Raw genomic sequence first — 13921 nt, forward strand, 5'->3', positions numbered from 1 at the left:
GCCGATTGGGGAGTTGGGGCACCACCCCCTGTCATGCACAGAGCAGGGCGGATTGGGAGATTGCGATGCCACCCTCAGTCAGGCTCAGGGTAGGGCCGATTGGGGGTTGGGGCACCACCTCCTGTCACACTCAAGGCAGGGTCACTAGGGAGGTTGCAGCGCCACCCCCTGTCACGCACAGAGCAGGGCCCATCAGGGGGGTTGGGGCTCCGTACCCTGTCACGCACAGAGCAGGGTCGATCAGGAGGTTGGGGAGCTACCCCCTGTCACGCAAGAGCAGGGCCGATCAGGGGGTTGGGGAGCTCCCCCCTGTCACTCACAGAGTAGGGGAGATAGGGGAGTTGGGGCACTGACCCCTGTCACACACAGAGCAGGGTGGATCAGGGGCTTGGGGCTCCACCCTCTATCACCCACAGAGCAGGGCCGATCAGGAGGTTGGGGCACCGCCACTGTCACACTCAAGGCAGGGTCGATGGGGAGGTTATGGCTCTACCCCGTCACACACAGAGCAGGGCCCATGGGGGGGGCGGTTGGGGTGCCTCACCCTGTCACACACAGAGCCGCAGGGTGATCAGGGGGTTGGGGAGCTCCCCCATATCAGGCACAGAGCAGGGCTGATCAGGAGGTTGGGGCGCCTTCCCCTGTCACGAACAGAGCAGGGCGGATAGGGAGGTTGTGGCCCCACCCCCTGTCACACACAGAGTCGCAGGGCGATCAGGGTGTTTGGGCGCTGCCCCCTGTCACGCTGATCCCGGTGCCAGGAGGCATATTACCCTTTTACTATATAGGATAGGGGCCTGGTGCACGTGTGGGGGCCGGCTGGTTTGCCCTGAAGGGTGCCCTGGATCAGAGTGGGGGTCCCCACTGGGATGCCTGGCCAGCCTGGGTGAGGGACTGAGGGCTGTTTACAGCTGGTCACACACCCTTCAGGGTTGGGGTCCCCACTGGATGCCTGGCCAGCCTGGGTGAGGGACTGAGGGCTGTTTACAGCTGGTCACGCACCCTTCAGGGTGGGGGTCCCAACTGGGGTGCCTGGCCAGTCTGGGTGAGGGGCTGAGGGCTGTTTTCAGGCTGGCGGGTGACTGAAGCTCCCAACCGCTCCTTTTTTTCTTTTTTTCTTTTTATTCTGGGCCAGCTTTAGCTCTGAGGCTCCAGCTCTTAGTCCTCTGCTCCTGAAAGCAGGTATGTGGTTTGTTTCGGTTCTATAATCGAAACTCTGTATCAACTCCAGCTCTGAAATCCCAGCTTGCTGAAAGTTGGTTTCTGGGGTTTTGTTTAGCTTCTATATTCGTTACAATGTTTCTTAAACTGCAAGCTCTAAGGCCGGCATGGCAGGGGGGGAACATTGGAGTCCTCTGTCACTGAAGCAAGCAAGCAAGCCTCATGTTAGTTTCAAGCTGCCTGGCTGCCGGCCGCCATCTTGGCTGGCAGTTAATTTGCATATCTCACTGATTAACCAATGGGAAGGGTAGTGGTCGTATGCCAATTACCATGTTTCTCTTTTATTAGATAGGATTTTTTCACCTTGTTTTAGATGTTTCTTAAAAATATCATATGTTTTGATAGCATTTTAAACTCCATCTTCTGTTTTTACTTTGAAATATATTGCTTGGGCATTCCAAATTTAATGTAATAGCTGATATACATTGTTTTATTCCTTCAATTTGTTTTATATTTTCTATGTATTTTATTTTGTTGTTTTCTTCTGTTCTTATTTTTGCAGAGTTAAGATTTTTAAATTTCTTCCCTCTTGTTAAATTTGACATTCTACTGTGTTTTTTTTAATACTGCAGGTGGATACTTTTCCATTCTTTATAGTGATTTTCACACACAAACACATCTACACAATATCAAAGTAAAGTAATACATCGGCATTCCACTAACATGCCTTACTTGCCCATTCCCCCATCCCATATGATACTTAAATGTTTAGCAATACTTATTTCCATGAAGAGACATTTTACTAATCTTCGCACAGCATAGGGTATTTCTAAGATAGTTTAAAAAATTAGTTGGCTATTATTATAGTTTCTTTTATATGTTTCTTTTCTGTTTCAAGAATCCTGTTTAACTTGTCATTTAACTACAGTAAACCCTTGATATAATGGACTAATTCAGATGAGGGTGTATCCGTTAAAGCCGCAAGTCCATTATATTACAAAGTAGGTTTTTTGAAGGTGTATGTTAAAAAATTAGCAGACTAATTAGTTTACCTGTTTTTTTTTACTTCTGGAGGTATGTTCATGTAATTAAAGTTAAATATGTATGAAAAGTTTTATTTTACAGAAAAGTTTTCTATATGTATTACAGTAAATTTAAATTTATGTTGAATAGGTCTGGTAAATGGGTGAATTCACCAGTCACTGCCAGGAAACAAATGCACACAGCTGGGGCTTGGCTCAGGGCATGTTGGAAGATTGGCCAGCACATGTTAAAACTGCTGCAGAAAGTCATGCCACACAACAACAGAACCAAATACTGTGAGCAATGAAGTCTGGTCACATGTTAATCATTCACCGAACATTATTTACAAGCAGTGAATCTTGGATTTAAATATGTAGTCTATAGTTGTAGATATGTAACAGTGTTTTTTCCAATACATGGCCTATATACAAAAATTTGTTAAAAATAACAGTGAATTAATAAAAAATAAAGTGTTAATTTAATTATAAGCAAATTTTGGCAAAGCATTTTTAAATTAATAGGAAGTTACTTCACACCTGTCAGAATCGCTATCATCAACAAATCTACAAATGACAAGTGCTGGCGAGGATGTGGAGAAAAGGGAACTCTCCTGCACTGCTGGTGGGAATGCAGACTGGTGCAACCACTGTGGGAAACAGTATGGCGTTTCCTCAAAAAATTAACAATGAAACTTCCATTTGACCCAGTGATTTCATTTCTAGGAGTATATCCTAAGAAACCAGAGACACCAATCAGAAAGGATATATGCACCCCTATGTTCATTGTAGCACAATTTACCATAGCTAAGATTTAGAAACAGCCTAAGTACCCCTCAGCAGATGAGTGGATTAAAAAACTGTGGTACATTTACACAATGGAATACTATGCTGCTATAAAAAGGAAGGAACTCTTACCATTTGCAACGGCATGGATGTACCTGGAGAGTATTATGCTAAGTGAAATAAGCCAGTCAGAGAAAGATAAGTATCACATGACCTCACTCATATATGTAGAATCTAATGAACAAAATAAACTGATGAATGAAATAGATCCAGAAACATAGAACCATGGAAAAGACAGAGAAATTTCAGAGGGAAGATGGGTGTGGGTAGCAGATTAACCAGGGAACTTATATGCACACTAGGGGCCCAGTGCACAGATTCATGCACATTTAAAGGAACTGTGTGTTGCAAGGCTGTGGTGGGCACAGGGGAAGGTCTCAGCCCATCCTCCGCACCTACACTTGCCCCCTCCCGCTGGGGCCCCTGGTCCACTGTGTGCCTGCAGCCTCACTCTTGCCACTGCCACTCCCACATGCTAATGGCACTGGCTCCACTTATACCCGCTGACTACATGGAGTAATTGGGGCCAGCACCAGCAGTGGGTGTGAGTGGTGACTCCAGTACCAGCAGAAGTTGTGAGTGTCAGGCGGGACTGCGACACGTGGGAGCAAAGAATTTTCAGTAACCACCAGAGGCTTGCCCTGACGACAGCAACCAGTGCCCCACCTTGGTCTGGTGGCCCTGCTCACCTGCTCCACCATTTTGTTGTGACCAATGGCCGCCATGTTCCACACGCGCCCCCTGGTGGTCAGCACACATCATAGCGACTGGTTGTTTGGTTGTTCCTCTGTTTGGTCTATTTGCATATTGAGGTTCTATATATATAATCCACGGTCACAGACAATAGTGTGGTGAAGGCTTGGGAGGGTCGGGTGAGGGGAGGAGGGGGTCCATGGGGAACAAAACAACAAAACAAAGGGGACATCCGTAATACTTTCAACAATAAAGAAAAAAAATAAAAATAAAATTAACAGGGTGCTAATTTTCACATATGACATCTGGGCTGGAAACTTTGTTCATTAAATCTGAAGTCCATTAAATCTAGGTTTGCAAATCAATGGCTTACTGTATAGATATTCAATTATATAAAAAGCATTCATCTAACTTATAAGTAACATAAGAAATAAATTTATCACTAATTTTTTTACATTGTTATTTTCCTTCTTTTGATTTCTCTGTTCTAAATAAACTCTCTTTTTATCAGAACACTTTCTCACATATTTTCTTAGATTAGGATACATGTTGTTAATGACATATGAATACTCATGTGTTCTTGAAATATTTTTCTTTTGCTTTTACAGGTGAACACTTTTGGCTGGGTTTAGTAGTCTTTTTTTAAAGTTATATTGAGTTTTTATTGGTGTTTCGAAGAATATGTGTTTATAACAGTTAAAGTGTGATAGGTTAACATGTTAAAATAGTTCTATAGTATCTGTTCAGAAAAAAATGTTGCCATTAAAAACTATTCGAGTCATGCAAAACCATTTTTCAGTGTCTTTCAACTGAGAAGAGTACTGTTCAGCACACTTCTCCTGAGGTAGTTCATACTGAGCAAGCTTTGTTTTCAGATTTTTATTTTCTTCTGTAAGAGCTTCATATTTCTCTTTCATTTCTGCCAAGTCTAGGTGGAGCAGCTTTATTTCTGGATTTTCTGGGGTAGCAGCTCCTAGGTGATGCTTTAAAAAATCCAAAGCACTATTGGGTTTCTCTGGTTCTTCAGACAAGGTTATACTAATGTAACAGGGAATGGATATACCATACTTAAATAAAGCAACCCATATTAATCTTAGTAAATGTTAAACCCAGCTTATTATTCTAACCTGATTTTTTATCTCAAAACAAGAGCTTGCAATTTAAAAGTTTTTTAGTATACTGGTACTTCACAGTCCAGCACTTTCAATTCCTGTGTGAACCTAAGGAGCAGCCTGACCTTTAAGGCCCAGTCTGGCATCCATTACCCAGACTCAGGAATTCACTGACGAAAACCAGATGGCGAGCTCAAGGACACTGTCTACATGTCAATAGCCCCTCCTGCTGATCTCTTTGTTCTGATTTTCCTCTCTCTCTCCTTATAAAAACCTTGGTCTGCACTGAATATTAAGATGATTTTTTGAGGACAGGAGTCCCGCACCCACACTCCCCCACATCTTCTCAAGTTACTAACAACTTGAATAAAACTCTTTCCTTGTCATAAAAACCTATGTCATGAGTTTGGCTTTTGTTACACCAGGCAGCCAAACAAACCTGATTGGGTTACACCAATACCGTGGTCATTATATCCAGCACCCCTGACTTCTCCAAGTACCTCTGGAACTGCTTGCATTTGAATCAGCAGCTTTCTAATGGGTCATTGTGATAGTGGCAGTGGCGCAAATGGTGCTGGAGACAGTGGCTGGTGGGCTCTGAGCAGCACTGCTCATGTCGGGAAGATCATGCACACCTACCTGGGTATAGTAGCCTTTGATTGTAAACTTTTTCTCTCAATGGTTTGTGGATCATGTCTCTGTCCTCTAGCTTCCAGTCTCAGCTTACAGATGAGAAGTCCATAATGGTCTGATTGTATTTATTTTCTTTTTTTTCAGTATTATTTTATTGTTTAAAGTATTATAAATAGTAGTACGTATGTCTCTTTTTTCCCCCATTGACCACCTCCCGACCTCCCCCATCCCCCAGCATATGCCCTCACCCCCGTAGTGTCTGTGTCCCCTGATTGTATTTCTTTTGTAAGTAGGCTATTATTTACTTTAGTTAACTTGACTATTTTCTTTTCACCTTTAAATTCTGAAATTTCACCAGGATATCTACATTTTTTTTCTCCTCATGAATCCTATGTATTATTCAATAAAATTTTAAAATCTAGACTCTGGTCTTCAGCTTGGGATAATCTTTTATCCTATGTCAATTTATTACTCCTCTTCTCCTCCTTCTTTTAATTCTTTATTTCCTTTGGGGATTTTATTATTTACTAGAGGCCTGGTGCACAAAATTTGTGCGGGGGGGGGGGCCCTCAGCCCAGCCAGCACCCTCTCCAATCTGGGACCCCTCAAGAGATGTCCAACTCGCCGAAACCGGTTTGGCTCAGGGGATAGAGCGTCGGCCTGCGGACTGAATGGTCCCGGGTTCAATTCCGGTCAAGGGCATGTACCTGGGTTGCGGGCACATCCCCAGTAGGAGATGTGCAGGAGGCGGCTGATCGATGTTTCTCTCTCATCGATGTTTCTGACTCCCTATCTCTCTCCCTTTCTCTCTGTAAAAAATCAATAAAATATATTTAAAAAAAAAGAGATGTCCAACTGACCATTTAAGCCCTATCCTAGTGGGCCTAAACGGGCAGTCGGAAATCCCTCTCACAATCCAGGACTGCTGGCTCCCAACCGCTTGCCTGCCTACCAGCCTGATCACCCCCTAACCACTCCCCTGCTGGCCTGATTGCCCCTAACTGCCCTCCCCTGCCAGCCTGGTCACCTCTAACTGCCCTCCCCTGCTGGCCTGGTTGCCCCCAACTGCCCTTCCCTGCAGACCTGGTCCCCCCCAACTGCCCTCCCCTGCAGGCCTGTCACCTCCAACTTCCCTCTCCTGCCAGCCTGGTCACCCCTAACTGTCCTTCCTTGCAGGCCTGGTCACCCCCAACTGCCCACCCCTGCCAGCCTGGTCAACTCTAACTGCCCTCCCCTGCCAGCCTGGTCACCTCTAACTGCCCTCCCCTGCTGGTCAGGTCACCTCAAACTATCCTCCCCTGCAGGCCTGGTCACCCCCACCTGCTCTCCCCCACAGGCCTGGTTGCTACCAACTGCCTTCCCCTGCTGGCCATCTTGTGGCAGCCATCTTGTTTCCACATGAGGGTGGCCATCTTTGACCACATGGGGGTGGCCATCTTGTGTTGGAGTGATGGTCAATTTGCATATTACCTCTTTGTTAGCTAGGATGTACTCCGCGTCCTATATCTTTCCTCTGAGTTTTTTTATAATTTTCTTTTTATTGATGTGTGTGTGTGTGTGTGTGTTTTTGTGTGTGTGTGTGTGTGTGAGAGAGAGAGAGAGAGAGAGAGAGAGAGAGAGAGAGAGAGAGAGAGAATCTTCAGTTTCTTATTTTTCTTCATGCTTTGATGCTCTGGAGACTCAAGGGGAAATGGCAGAATACTAGGCCTGCTTCTCCATGAGGGCTAAAGTGAAATTTAGAACTTTTGCATTCTTTGAGAAGCTTTATTTTGCTGAGGCTCATGAATCTCTTCTAGTAGGTTATGAACCTACAAATTCTTTGGCTAAGTTTGTTGTTCATGGAATGAGCTTCCCAATATTTTTACCCAAATAAGTCTGTAGGTAGGTGACCAGCACTGGTAAGGCAAATGGATTTTTAATGCTGTGATTAGGAGACAACTACTACTTGAACCTGGAGAAGCCTGAGAATAGGATGCTTTCCTCCTTACCCTCAGCTAAGAGATAGTGGTTTTGTTATGTGTATTCAGAGTCAGAACACAGAAGTAGAAACTGCTCTGTCTTCAACCACTTGCTTGTGGAGTGTAGTTTGACCAGTAACCTGACTTATCTATACTAATAAAAGGGTAATATGCAAATTGGTCATGGCACCCTCTCAGTCACGATGGAATATGCTATTTAGTCATGACCAGTATGCAAATTGACCATCACTCCAACACAATAAAAGTTGGATATGCTAATTAGCTCTGATATGCTAATTAGTCACGACCAGTATGCAAATTTGTCATCACTCCAACACACAAGATGGCCACCCCAATATGATCAAAGATGGCTGCCCCCATGTGGACCAAGATAGCCACCACAAGATGGCCTTCAGGAGAGGGCAGTTAGGGGTGACCAGGCCAGCAGGTGAGGGCAGTTGGGGGGAACCAGCCCTTCAGGGGATGGCAGTTGGGAGCGATCGGGCCATTAGGGGAGGTCAGTTGAGGGCAAATGGGCTGGCAGGGGACAGCAGTTAGGGACAACCAGGCCAACAGGGGAGGGCAGTTGGGGGCAATTGGGCCAGCAGGGGAACAGTTAGGTTTCAATCAGGCTGACAGGGGAGTGATTAGGAGTTGATCAGGCTGGCAGGCAGAAGCAGTTAGGGGAAATCAGGCAGGCAGGAAGACAAGCGTTGGGAGTCAGCAGCCCTGGATTATGAGAGGGGTCCCAGATTGGAGAGGGTGCAGGTTGGGCTGAGGGACAACCCCCACAGTGCATGAATTTTGTGCACTGGACCTCTAGTATGAGTAATAAAAGAACACAAATTTATTAGCTGGCAAAGAAAAAACTGGAACTCACTTAGGAGTACTCAGAAACTTCATGGAGAAAGGCAAAGCTCAACGTAGAGCAAATGGTTTCCACTGAAAGTGGAAGAAAGACATGAAAATGTTAACAGCAACATAAAGATAATTCTAGAGGCGCTTATGAGCACACATACAAAAAGGCTTTTTGGAACTAATATACATGTTCTTTTAATTTAAAAATCAACTAACAATATATCCATTTATCCATAGGTAGACAGTCAAATCAAGTGAAAGTATTAAACAATTATATACTAGAAGTTAGACCTGTGTGAAGCACTATTCAAAGATAAAGTTTGTTCTCTTTTTCTAGTACTGTCAGAGCAATTGTAAATTTTGACTGTATTCTAGTGTAGCCTTATACATATTATTATGACCTTCTCATCACAGTTCTTCATATTTGTGTATAACAGAATATTGGATGATCAGTGCTACTAGAACTAATAAAAAATGAATTCAGCAATGTAGCAGGATACAAAATTAACACTTAGTAATCTATGGCTTTTTAATATACCAATAATGAACTCACAGAAAGAGAAACTAAAAAATCCCATTTATCATTGCAACAACAAAAAATTACGATACCTTGTAATAAGTCTAATCAAGGAGGTAAAGTGTCTATAATCAGAAAATTGCAGGACACTGAAAAAAGAGATATAGGAAGACATAAACAAATGGAAGAATATACCGTGTTCATGGATTGGTAGAATCAACATCATTAAAATGTCCATACTACCCAAAGAAATTTATAGATTCAATTCAATCCCCATTAAAATACCAACAGCATACTTCAAAGACCTAGAAAAACCTCTCCAAAAATTCACCTGGAATATAAACAAAATGAAACAAAAGAAAACAAAACCCGAATTGCTGCAGCAATCTTGAGAAAGAAGAACAAAGTTGAAGTGATCACAATACCAAATATCAAGCTGTATTACAAAGCCACTGTTCTCAAAACTGCCTGGTGCTGGCACAAGAACAGACAACTAGACCAATGGAACAGAACAGAGAAACCAGAGATCGACCCAAGCCATTATGCTCACTTAGTATTTGACAAAGGAGGCAAGGACATACAATGGAGTCAAGACAGTCTTTTCAATAAATTGTGTTGGGAAAATTGGACAGATACATGCAAAAACATGAAACTAGACCACCAACTTACACCATACACAAAAATAAACTTAAAATGGATAAAGGACTTAAATTTAAGATGGGAAACCATAAGAACCTTAGAAGAAGCCATAGGCAGCAAAATAGCAGATATAAGTCGTAGCAATATCTTTAGTGATACAGCTCGCAGTGATGGCGAACCTATGACATGCGTGTCAGAGGTTACACACGAACTCATTTTTTTGGTTGATTTTTCTTTATTAAATGGCATTTAAATATATAAAATAAATAAAAATATAAATCTTTGTTTTACTATGGTTGCAAATATCAAAAAATTTCTACATGTGACATGGCACCAGAGTTAAGTTAGGGTTTTTCAAAATGCTGACATTTTGAAATGGCTCAAAAGGTTCGCCATCACTGTCCTAGGGCAATGGAAACTAAGGAGAAAATACTAGTAAACAAATGGAACTACATCAAAATAAAAAAGCTTCTGCACAGTGAAAGAAACCATCAACAAAACAACAAGAATGCCCACTGCATGGGAGAACATATTTGCCAATGTTATCTCCAATAAGGGTTTAATCTCCAAAATTTACAGGGAACTCACACAACTTAACAAAAGGAAGATAAACAATCCAATCAATAAATGGGCAATGGACCTAAATAGACACTTTTCTAAAGAAGACATAATCTCTGATCTTAGGGGTCATAAGAACAGTGCTAGAAAAGATAATTAATTTTTTTAAACAAACTTTAAATGTTATGCATATCTATTTCCATGTTCATTGTTTTTAAATTCAGTGATATTATTTGATCAGAAAGAGAAAAACAGTTGATTCAATTAATTTTAATTATTTGTAGTGTTATTTAGTTGAAAGTCAAAGCATTATCTTTTTGCAGCATAATTAAGATAAAATGCCTACCTGCTTAAAACCTGAATGAGCTATGTATGAATTTATACTGAGAATGTTCACTCTAAAATTGCTAAACTTGTTTTTACTTTTGTTTCCTCTATTTTTCCTGTTTGATCTACTATTGAGGTTTTTGATAAATAGCATATGGAAAAAGTACACTTTGAACATGTATTTTTAAAAATAGATTCCTCTCATTCCCCATAAGTGAAGAGCAACATTATTATTGAGTACATGAAGATAACTATATTAAGTTATATTAATGTGCTGAATGAAGAATTTTTGACTTGAACCATCTGTCATTTATGCTTTCCAATTTATGCAAAAATCTTTTTAGATATTTTATGCAAAAATGTGCCCTGATTACAACCCCTCCATATGCTTTTGTGCATATATCTATTGGACTGTCTTTCCTTTGCAGTTATTAGATACAAAGTGATGCATGTACATTGATTCGTGTCTTCTTTCTTCCATGAAATTACTGAGTACATGTTTTTATGAATTGTCCTTTATTCTTTCACTTGGTTATATTATTTAAAAAGCATTGATGGATTGCTGGTATGAGTCAGGCACTGTACTAGAGAATGAAAAAGACACGTTGTTTCTACTTTTATGAAGTTTATGTTCAAATGTAGAATGGCACCTAGTAATAATCTAAACATAGTGCTATTTAGTTAGATGTAGTTCTAAGAAATCAACAGACATTTAGCACATTATTCTTACAAACAAGGAAGTATGTTAGGCTTTAGGGAAATCAAAGTTACATATGATGCAGTCCCATGTATTAAGGACTCTAGAATCTAGCAGCGGTTCTCAACCCGTGGGTCGCGACCATCAGAAAACACATATAGCATATCAGATATTTACATTACGATTCATAACAGTAGCAGAATTACAGTTATGAAGTAGCAACGAAAATAATGTTATGGTTGGTGGTCACCACAACATGAGGAGCTGTATTAAAGGGTCGCGGCATCAGGAAAGTTAAGAACCACTGGAAGGTGATAGGCAGGTAAGTAACAGGCAATGCAAATAGGTGTGGTAAGTGCTCTGACAGGTGTAAACACAGTGTCCTCTGGAACTCATAGGAAGACCACACAATCCAGTCTTTGGAGGTCAAGAAAGACTTCTTGAAGAAGTGGACATCTAAGCTGAGTGTCCACAGAAGTAAGATTAGTATATAGGTGAGTGTGGGAAAGGGGGTGGTGGCTATTATTTGGGGGCCTGGAATCTAGGCAGTGAAGCCAGAGGCTGGAGAGAGAATAAATAATTGGCAAGCAAAAGTAGTTATGACTGGGCACATTTTGTCTTATTTTTTTAATATAATGTATTTTCAAAGGAGTAGAGGGTTCATAGATTCTTATTCTATGTTTGTTGAATAACTTCACACAGTGTTAGGAGTTTATATTTTGGAGTGAAAGTCTCTGAGTTTGCAAACCATCCTTTCCTGGCTGTGTGACCTTAGCAAGTGACTTTTTCTCTCCTTATCTCATTTTCCTTATCTGTAATTTGATTATGATAACAGTACCTTCCATATATTCTTCTCATGAGGATCACACATCCCTACCTGAAAAGTGCTTAGAAGAATGCTTGGCACACAGGCAGAACTGATTAAGTATTAGCTAGTCCTGGCTCTAGCATTTATACTGGCGGTGTGACCAGGCAATTTACTTTACTTTGATCCTTATTTCCTCATTTATAAAATGGAAATATCTGACCTTTCTCACTAAATCAGCATAAAAAATAATCAACTATTATTATTATTACCAGTATTAGCTATGGAGGAGGAAATTCCAAATTTGGGTAGATACTATTTATCATAAATAACAGCTATTAACTTGGGCCTTCTTTATATTTGCATTGAGGATGATCATTTTTAATTGTAAAGGTGATCTTTTGTCCTTATGAGATTTATCACCCTATAAACATAGGACAGGATAAACTAGTTTAAAATGCATCAATTGTCTATGTATGCAAAATTGGAGCTCAATAGCCCTTAGCAATAGGTAGTAGAAAATACCTTGTTTAAACATATTAATTTATTTTATACACTGCTAGAGGCCCAGTGCATGAAATTTGTGCACTGGGCGGGTCCCCTCAACCCAGCCTGTACCCTCTCCAATCCGGGACCACTGGTTCCTAACTGCTCACCTGCCTGCCTGCCTATTGCCCCAAACTGCCCCCCTGCTGGCCTGGTCACCCCCAACTGCCCCCCTACCGGCCTGGTTGCCCCCAACTACCACCCCTGCAGGCCTGGTCGCCCCACACAGCCTGCTGCTCAGACAATTTGGTCATCCCTCACTAAACCCCCTGCTGGCCTGGTTGCCCCATGCAGCGTGCTGCTCAGTCATTTGGTCGCCCCTCACTGCCCCACCCCCTGCCATCCTGGTCACCCCCAACTGCCCCCCCCCTGCTGCTTGGTCGCCCCACACAGCCTGCTGCTCAGTCATTTTGGTCATCCCTCACTAACCCCCCTGCCAGCCTAGTGGCCCCATGCAGCCTGCTGCTCAGTCATTTGGCTGTCCCTCACTAACCTCCCTGCCAGCCTAGTGGCCCCACACAGCCTGTTCAGTCATCCATTCAGTTGTGATGATCGCTTAGGCTTTTATTATTATAGATTACAGATATGTTATATTATAAATGTAGACCTGATGAATAATTTACTCATTTTTTAAAACTTTCAATTACATTAAGGTTCATCCTTATATGGATCAGAAATATCTCCTTTGTCTGCTGAGATTCCCTTGTAGAATTTGTAGCATGCCATGTTTTTCATTTGCCACCTTGTCTTTACTACTGTATAATGCACCTAGGGAAAGGAAAGGTGCCATATTTCTTGATGGATCTTGTACAATACCTAACCAAAAGCCTTAAATATAACATCTATAAAATTGTTTATTGGATGAATGAATGAATGAAGAGCATGCATTGATTATCAACTGTCTTTTCTAATCAAAATTGCAAAATATTGACAAATGCGCATCAGTCTTCTTTTTGTATTTGTAGAGACAATGACTTCAAAATTGAACACCAGTTTTGGAATAAAAATATTGACTCTTTTTCTCTTCCCTACTGTTATGTTAGCTAATTCTACTTACCTTTCAGATCTCATTCTAAATGTGATTATCAATGATGCTCTTCCCTCTCACTATTATAATGAAACTATAGGACTGGTGCATTAGTGAACCGGTGGGGTCCCTCAGCTTGGCCTGTGGGGATTGGGCAGAAACTGGCTCTCTGACATCCTCCAAGGGGTCCTGGATTGCGAGGGGGTGCAGTCCAGGCCGAGGGATCCCACTGGTGCACAATCAGGGCCGAGGAGGGACCGCGGGAGGGCTCCAGGGCATGTCTGGCCCATCTCGCCCAATCCAGATCGGCTGGACCCCAGCAGCAAGCTAACCTATGGGTTAGAGCATCTTCCTCCTGGTGGTCAGTGCACATCATAGCAACTGGTCAAAACAGTTGAACACTTAGCATATTAGGCTTTTATATATATATATATATATATATATAATTAAGGTGTATCTGTTTGCCTAATGTGTTCTTTACCCCCTAGGCCAGCCGTGGGCAAACTACGGCCCGCGGGCCGGAGG

General features: G+C 42.1%; 1 pseudogene; it reads right to left on the minus strand.

Moving 5' to 3' along the window:
- Window positions 1-4462: 4462 nt before the first annotated feature.
- Window positions 4463-5446, minus strand: LOC132223517 (c-Myc-binding protein-like; annotated as a pseudogene).
- Window positions 5447-13921: the final 8475 nt, after the last annotated feature.

This window comes from Myotis daubentonii, chromosome X (genome assembly GCF_963259705.1).
Source record: "Myotis daubentonii chromosome X, mMyoDau2.1, whole genome shotgun sequence".
In the NCBI taxonomy this organism is placed as follows: domain Eukaryota; kingdom Metazoa; phylum Chordata; class Mammalia; order Chiroptera; family Vespertilionidae; genus Myotis; species Myotis daubentonii.